We start from the raw sequence: 8,272 nt of genomic DNA on the forward strand, positions 1-8,272 counted from the left end.
CAAACTCAGACACAACATGTAATGATTAATCTAATGACATGACTGTTTCAATTCAAGCATATCAGTGACTCTCACCATTAAACATTATTTGATTTGAAAAAGTTTGCTTTTTGTGTTAAAAATCGATATTTTGAAAAAACAAAAATGTTAATAACCAAACTTAATTAATAGCAAACTTTGTAACAGAAAGCTACAGAGGGTTAAAGAATGGGTATAAAAACAAAGTAGAATCAATTTTGCAGCTACCCTTTGGAGGACAAAACAAGAAGGAATTGGAGTAAACTATCATCATACTGCCAAAAACGACACAAATATTAACCTTTAAATTGTTGCTGTGAAATTACTAAAGCAATGTCAGCACCTGCTCACATCCTGCTCTTAACACTCTGCATATACAGAAACTTGTTTTTTTTTTTTGTCAGGCCCACGCATTAATGCCATATTGCTATTTTAAAATGTCACAGAACAGGCAATGTCATATTCAATGTAATTATGATGGGAACACGGAATAAGGACTAACCCCTGCGTTCTGCGCTTTCTTTGCAAGGTTCAATTGTCTCTGATTTGGAAATGTCTTTCTAAATGGTAAAAATCTCAGGAAGGCCATTGTACACTGGAGCTCAAACTGACACGTTTCGCATTGTGAAAATAATCCTTTTAGAATGTGTGAAATAATTTTGGGCCTGTAATCCCTGAAATCCTCACTAAGTATCGCTGCCTAAGAAATGGATGCAAATTTCTATTTACACAAGAAAGGAGGAAATCATTAAGGGTATTTCACTCCCTGGGTAATATGACATGTGGCTGGCAGTAATATGCTGAAATGTATGAAAAAAATAAAAGAAGAAGAAGAAAAAAAACAACAACTCCTAACTGCCTTCAAATAACTCAGTAACTTGCCCTGCTGGTATTTGCTGTTGGCTTTAATCTTGTGCTTGTGTTCGTAATCATTGAAGTAGCTGTACAACTGCGGGGATTTCTTCATTCAGAATGCTGTTTATTAGCTTGAACCATCTGGGCAAGGATCTTGTGATTAATTGGGGTGAGGTGCCCCTGATATAACAAGGTCAGCCCTCACCAAGCCTTCTCCATTCTCTCTATTTAAATTAGTTAGAGGGCTAGAGCCTTGGGCTGACACACACGCAGACTAGGAAACAAAAAGTGTCTTAGAAATAACACATTTTTGCTGAATCTGAGAAACCAAGAGAAAGGCGAGAGAGGGAACAGTAGATGGGACAAGAGTCCAGTGTAGTATTAACTCAGTGTAGGCGTTAATTGATTGAAAATCAAACTTTTACTCTATTTTTTAGATCCCTGCCTTCTTGACATATATCACATATCAATTTTAAAGTAGCTCCATAGTTGCTGAAAGAAACATTTACATAATGTGCAACCAACTCTATTATATAAATATTTGTTTGCCATTTTTTGTATTATGTATGATTTTATGGTAACCAGGAACTATATTCTATTGTCTGTGTTGAAAATTGACTGTGAAACAATCATCTAGCTTCTGTTTCTTGGTCTCTGGCTGACGATATATTCAATAGCAAATCACATTAGTGATTATATGCTCATCAACTTTTGATCCCTTTTGTTCAAAAGGGATCCCTCCCACACTGAAATTCTGAATACGAGCAGCATGAATACACACACAGGCAGCCACTGCCTGATAGCTATTCAAACACAACATGTACAGTAGAGGATATTTTCTATTATTTCAGACAGAGGGCGGCCTTGTGTCAGCTTCCTTTCTTTCTCACTTCCTCACTAAATCGCTACTAAAACAACAAACAAATTGCAGAGGTAATTGAAAAAGACTGTTAAGTGGCTGTATGTCAAACATGGTTTTTGTTTTCATTTCAATTGTCTCATATATACTGTACAATTGTTTCGTCTCAGTTTTAGGGTAATGAAAACTTTAGTCCCTTCTGGAACTTTACAGTTTTCAAGTGTCTCTAAGGATTGTAAAGCTCTAAGAAAATCTGTCAGAATACTCCGATTGTTACATTTATTTCTTTATTATTATCAGTCTTCTGCAGATTCCATTTAAAGTGTACACTTACTTTAGTAGACATTACGTGTTAGTCTAGTGACTAAGCATTCTCTTTTACCAGAACATGTCCACTTTTCACGTTCTGTCCATGGCGTTCATGGGGCTTTCTTTGATTGATTAAAATGTTCTGGATTTTATCATTTTTCAAGGGACCAATAGGCATACATAAACTGCTAATATATGATAACTTTTCATTCATTCAACAACCACCCTGTTCCAAGTTGCTGCCTAGTGGTTGGTCCTTGTCCTTATCCTGTGAGACAGTGGAGAGGATCAAGCCATGGATTCATGTTTTCACTTTTTTTTATGCTAAATGCAACAAAACTTAATGTTAATTGGACCAGGCAACAGTTTATCAACCAACCAGGCCCTTCTCTTAAAGGGGTGGTATTATGTTTTTCCAGGCACACAGTACCATTTTATAGCACAATCAAGTAACTACGTTACCTTAAATTGCTATAAAATGTATCAAGTCAGATGGAAAAAAATATATTAAAAATCTCCTAAGACTAGTGTAGTAATGTTATACACATTAGTCAGGGGTTTCACTGTAGCTATTGCCATATTGACTTGCCATAAGGAATAAATATAGGGATATAAAATCAGCTTTATTTATTTAGAAAAAAATGCTACAGTTATCAAGAAATAATACTGACCTTAATCTATTGATGAAAAATATTTTACAAAAGCATACATGTGATGTTAAAATGTAATTGTTAATTAACCTGGAATAAACTCTCAATGATAAATAAAAAATGGTGGAGAGTTCTTTTCATATTTTTTACTTGTAATATATTATTTCCATGCAAACCCTGTGTAAAAAGGTTCAATGTATTTTGCTCTAATATTTGGACAGTAAGACTTAAGAGGTGCAACAGTGTTTGAGATTAGATATAATAACAAAGCCCCAAAATAAACCCTGACTGGCCGTAATGGTCTGAAAACCAAAGCAGAAAAAGCAATACAATGATAAAGAAAAGGAAGAAAAAAGATGACTGACTATAACATATTCTCTAACATCAGATAAAGGCTCAATATGTGGATGAACATGTGTTTTCAACTGTAGATTATGACGGAGCACTGTTATTTCCTGTACGAATACACTTCCAATTTCCTGCCCGGCACTTTAGTTTTATTACAATGATAACATGATACCATCGGCTGTAGCCAAGGCGATGAAACCAAGGACGCTTACAAAGGAGGACAGTGATAAGAAAAAATATGCTTAAGACAGAAAAAAGTGAGAGAGGTTTGGATAGAGCTTAGAACAATCAATTCATTAAAGACATCATTAATATTATTTTCCCACTTGTAATATAAATCATTTTAAGAGATTATTCACAAAAGTGTTACTTAACTTAAATTTATTTTTAAAAAGAATTATATAGGATGGGTAAAGCTGCACAAAAGAAAAAAAAAAGTCAAACAATTTGTGTTTATGTGAGCACAGGCAAATTTGACATATTTGTGCTCATCTTTTGCTTCCTCTACTCCATCCTTTCATTGACAATTGAGTTTCCAGCAGTGCAGCAAATTTCCAGCCAGGTCCTGATCCCAACTTTGGCCAAATGAAGTCAATTTGTTATATCAAATATACATGCCTTAAACTGTAATATCCAGTGAGCTTAGGCATAGGAGGCTCTTGGCAGAGGGCAAAGCTACTTTCACTTCTGACCCCTCATTAAGGCAGAGCCTTTGTTACTTTACCCATTGAGCTGCCAATCACAACCCAAAGTTTTTATTAAATTCATTTCACAAACCTCCCAAAGACCCACTGGGTGGCACCACAGGAGTCTATGAAGTTTGGGATTCCTTTTAAAATAACCAGGTAGCAAGTGATGGCCTTGTTTTCATCAGTGTTCTGCCCTTCAATTTGTTGTAAGATAGGTGCTTAATGTTGATTTAGTCTCAGTTTGTTCAGTCTTCTATTTTGAAGGTCAGCCAGACCTGTAACAGAAAGTCAGCCATCTACTTTAGTTTTCACTCAGCCACTTGTGAGGAAGTTCATCCATTGCAATCTGCTTTCTTTTTATGCCATCACACCCACCGTCTGTAAGTTTTGGTTTAATATTGAGGAATAGAATTTATGTAATGTCTGATATGTATGGGGGGCTGCACAGTGGCGCAGTTGGTAGCACTGTTGCCTTGCAGCAAGAAGGTCCTGGGTTCGATTCCCGGCCGGGGTCTTTCTGCATGGAGTTTGCATGTTCTCCCTGTGCATGCGTGGGTTCTCTCCGGGTACTCCGGCTTCCTCCCACAGTCCAAAAACGTGACTGTCAGGTCAATTGGTTTCTCTAAATTCTCCCTAGGTGTGAGTGTGTGTGTGCATGGTTGTTTGTCCTGTATGTCTCTGTGTTGCCCTGCGACAGACTGGCGACCTGTCCAGGGTGTACCCCGCCTCTCGCCCGGAACGTAGCTGGAGATGGGCACCAGCAACCCTCCCGACCCCATTAGGGACAAGGGTGAACAGAATATGGATGGATGGATGGATGATATGTATGGAGTGGAAATAATCTTAAAATACCTGTGCGTGTATAATGCTGGATTTGTAATCCATGTAAGTATCTTTGTGTGTAACTTTGGGCACTTGTATGTGTGAAACATGATTTATAAACCATAACAAGAAAATTTGTGTGCAACTCCAGGTAAATATGTGGTCAAATGCATACACAAATATGAAAAAAATTACAAATACAAAATATAAGTACACACACACAATTATAATTGCTACAAACGTTAAATTTCTATACATATTTTTTTTAACTTCAACCTCACAAATCTGATAATTACGTATTCAAACCTTCTACACCTACAAATGTTAAATAAGTACGCACGAGTCGCCTGATACACACAGACAAAACATTTTTCGCACAGATCCGGTTATGAGTGCTCGAGGATTTTTGAGACTCATTTCACGCTTCAGACAACCTAAGATTTGTGCGCAAGTGGTGCTTTTAAAATGGAAAGTTGGGTCATATGATTTTTGTTTGCAGTCTAGTGTTTTCATCCTCTGAACATTTGTCACAGTGCTGTGCCGAAGATGTTGTTTTGTTGGAAAACGGAATATCTCAGCACTAACTTACAATACTCCAACATTATTTATAGACATATTGTGCATTTTTGAGTGGTATAGCTGAGATTACATGGTTTAAAAACGACCACTGCGTGGAGGAATAGTTTGCTGGCTGGGGAAACAGGCAGTCATACAAGACGGAGCGTCCTCGTGGTCTGCCCTCAAAAGTAAGCACAAGTTAAACCTGCACGATTTGCTCTCCGATTATGAGACATCAAGTAATTATAAATCATTTCCGATTATGTTTTATATATCTGGTAGTTTGTCCTCCTCATATTTTTTCTGCTTGGGTGAGCTAATGTCTGTGTGAGCTATGCTACTTTAGCTGTTGGGAGCTAAGTCCATGTAGCTTTAGTGTGACACTTCACAATTTAAGAAAGTATATTTGATCCATTAAAATTTTTTATAGTGGTTCTTAAAATGTCTGTTCTGTCCCTTACAGGTTCCTATCAAATTCCTAAGTCACTTTGCAGAGCCAGTAGACAGCATTAATGCACAGTTTTAGAATCTAGTACTTGACATGCGGCATGATGACATAACAATGGCCACCTGCAGTGAGCAGTGCATCTTGAAAGTAGGAAAACTTTGTTCAACAAACATGGTCAAGATGCTAAAAGAAACGAATACATCCAACAGAAGTATTATTTAGATAATAATTAGATGAGATTGCACAAGTTGTTCTGCAAGGACGTAAAGGTGGCAAGTTGGAGACACTATCAGATTTCTTTGCTAACTTCCCTAATGTCAGTCAGCAAGCTTCCAGATGTGAAGCTTGCTTTGTCAGAACATGAGAAAAAGCTGTGCAAGCACTTTCAACGACTTGAAATTTTCCTCACTGCTGATATGGCGTAATCGATGGAGTTGCTTGTCCAAAATCTCTGCAATCGTGATGTGTTGGATGAAAATCAATGCATGTTCTGGAGACCACAGACTCAGTCAATTCAGAGGATTGGATATTATTCATGAGATGGCTCAAAACTGTGGAGCAAAACACCCAGTAGCATTGCCTCAACCAAATTAAGAAAGCACATGGTCATTATGTCAATGGTTCTTAATAGCCAATATGCATTAAATTTTTTCTATGAAAAATACCCAACTTTGATTGTTTTTTCTCATATCAAATCTACATAATCCTAATTTTGCATCTGATGAGGGCTGGGGTGTGTGTGGAGTACCAGGGACAATAACGAGTCCAATCAGTTGTACTGCTCTGGCCAGAAACAGCACACGCAGAGTGACACACTGTCTTTAAGCCTTGATTCTTCGTGAAGTTGACATTTCCCCCAAAAAGGATGATTAAGGAATAGCATTTGTGCCATAACATCACTCCTGGTTTTGAAAACCCTTTCACAATATCTTGCTGAATATGACTGTTGATACCCTCACAGAGACAAGAGGTTAATATACTCCTGTTTCTGAGCTCTCTGAATGGGAACCTTTGATTTGTGTGGATATGTGTTGAATGAATGTATACATTCTTTGTATTTTTATGTCTTTACACTTTGTGCTCACTTGTTTCTGTTGTCTCTTTCCTTTTATGTCTATTTCTCATGTTTATCCGTGGCTGACCAACATACTGTCATAGGTAGATGGATAGCTTTCAGCTCAGTGATTGGGCTTTATTAAAACTGAAGAGGACAAAAGGGAAAAAAAGGTTAATTATTACAATGACTCAGTCAGTGTCATGAGAATCTGCATTGACCTTTTCAAATCTTTACATGACAACCATTAAAAACTGTACCAGGAGGCAGTAGGGGTAGGTATCTGTGTGTTTCTTTTTTGCACACATGGCGGTGTGCACATTTCTTGTGTGTGCAGGACTCAGGCATAGTGACATACAGCAGCCACTTAAAGCTGGGGTTAATGGATTGACTGTTACCTGTTCTTGAGGCTTAAAATTGGCTTATACACAAGGGGAATCATCAGAGGCCGCTTCAGCAGCAGCAATGTTTTAGCTAGAAGGCTAAATTAACCCGAGCAGTACACTGTTTGTTTTGAACAATTTTGGAAGGTTTATCTGAGTCCAGGACTCCGGGTCAAGACACAGCCTTTAATCACTGCCCACCACTCTGATGGCTTCATTGAGAGGTGAAAGGTGGTACTTTCACATTAATTGATCCACTTTAATGTTCAGTGAACATAGTCCGTGAGGGAAAATACACTGAAACAGACAGATGAAATATATACTTCTCATGTTTCATATAGATTTCCTTTTAGATAATTAGAACAAGTTTATTGAGGTACTTAAAATGCTTTTAGACGGGAACTTGTTCACAATAATTTTCATTAATTGGATAGGTTGGTCACCAATTTGTCTTACTCACAGTATACTCCTATCAGTTTACACACCTAATGCACCATACCAGCCACATACAACGAGGTAATCTTACACCTAATTAGAATACTTTTATGTTCAAAATAGGGTTTCATATGTATTGTTACAACTTTTGTAGCTGCTGCACTTGCTTAGCAAATTACTAGATGAGCTCAAACTGTTTAACCATCATAAACACTAACCTAACTGTAGAGTCAAACAACAGTGCACACAAAAAAACAAAGAAGCTTTTGTCTCTATTGCTAGGTTGCAGACATGTGACCTGGATGACGCACAAAATTCAGATGGAGGTCCGGAAGTGGATTTCTCCGGCTCAAAACAAAGCAAAGTGGATCAAAATGAGTATGCTAATGCCCTAAATGGACTGGAACAGATGAGGCATATCAAAAAAATATGCATATATTTAGGATATGATCTGTATTATCTCAATAAAAAAGACTTCTCTTATAATCTTGAGGATTTACCCGGTGTCAAGACGATCCACATAGCTAACTACAGTATCTTGCAGCAATCTACAGAAACCCTGATGTTTATGTCACACAAATATAGTTTGTGGCCAGACACGAACTACGTGGGGGAATAGTCACTGTGACTGTATAGTTGGGTAGGTAATATTTAATTTATTTTGCCTTTTTCTCGTTTTAGTATGAAAATCCCACTGAATAAACATATTTTCTGTCCGTGACTCGGCACTGAATTAGCTGCTAACAACATTAGCACTCTGGGGACTACCAAACTAAATAAAAATAACATATGCATATGAATGCTTGTCCTTCTAAGTAACTATAAGCAACTGTCCAGTAACATA

The sequence above is a fragment of the Xiphophorus couchianus genome, chromosome 3, assembly GCF_001444195.1.
Source record: "Xiphophorus couchianus chromosome 3, X_couchianus-1.0, whole genome shotgun sequence".
In the NCBI taxonomy this organism is placed as follows: domain Eukaryota; kingdom Metazoa; phylum Chordata; class Actinopteri; order Cyprinodontiformes; family Poeciliidae; genus Xiphophorus; species Xiphophorus couchianus.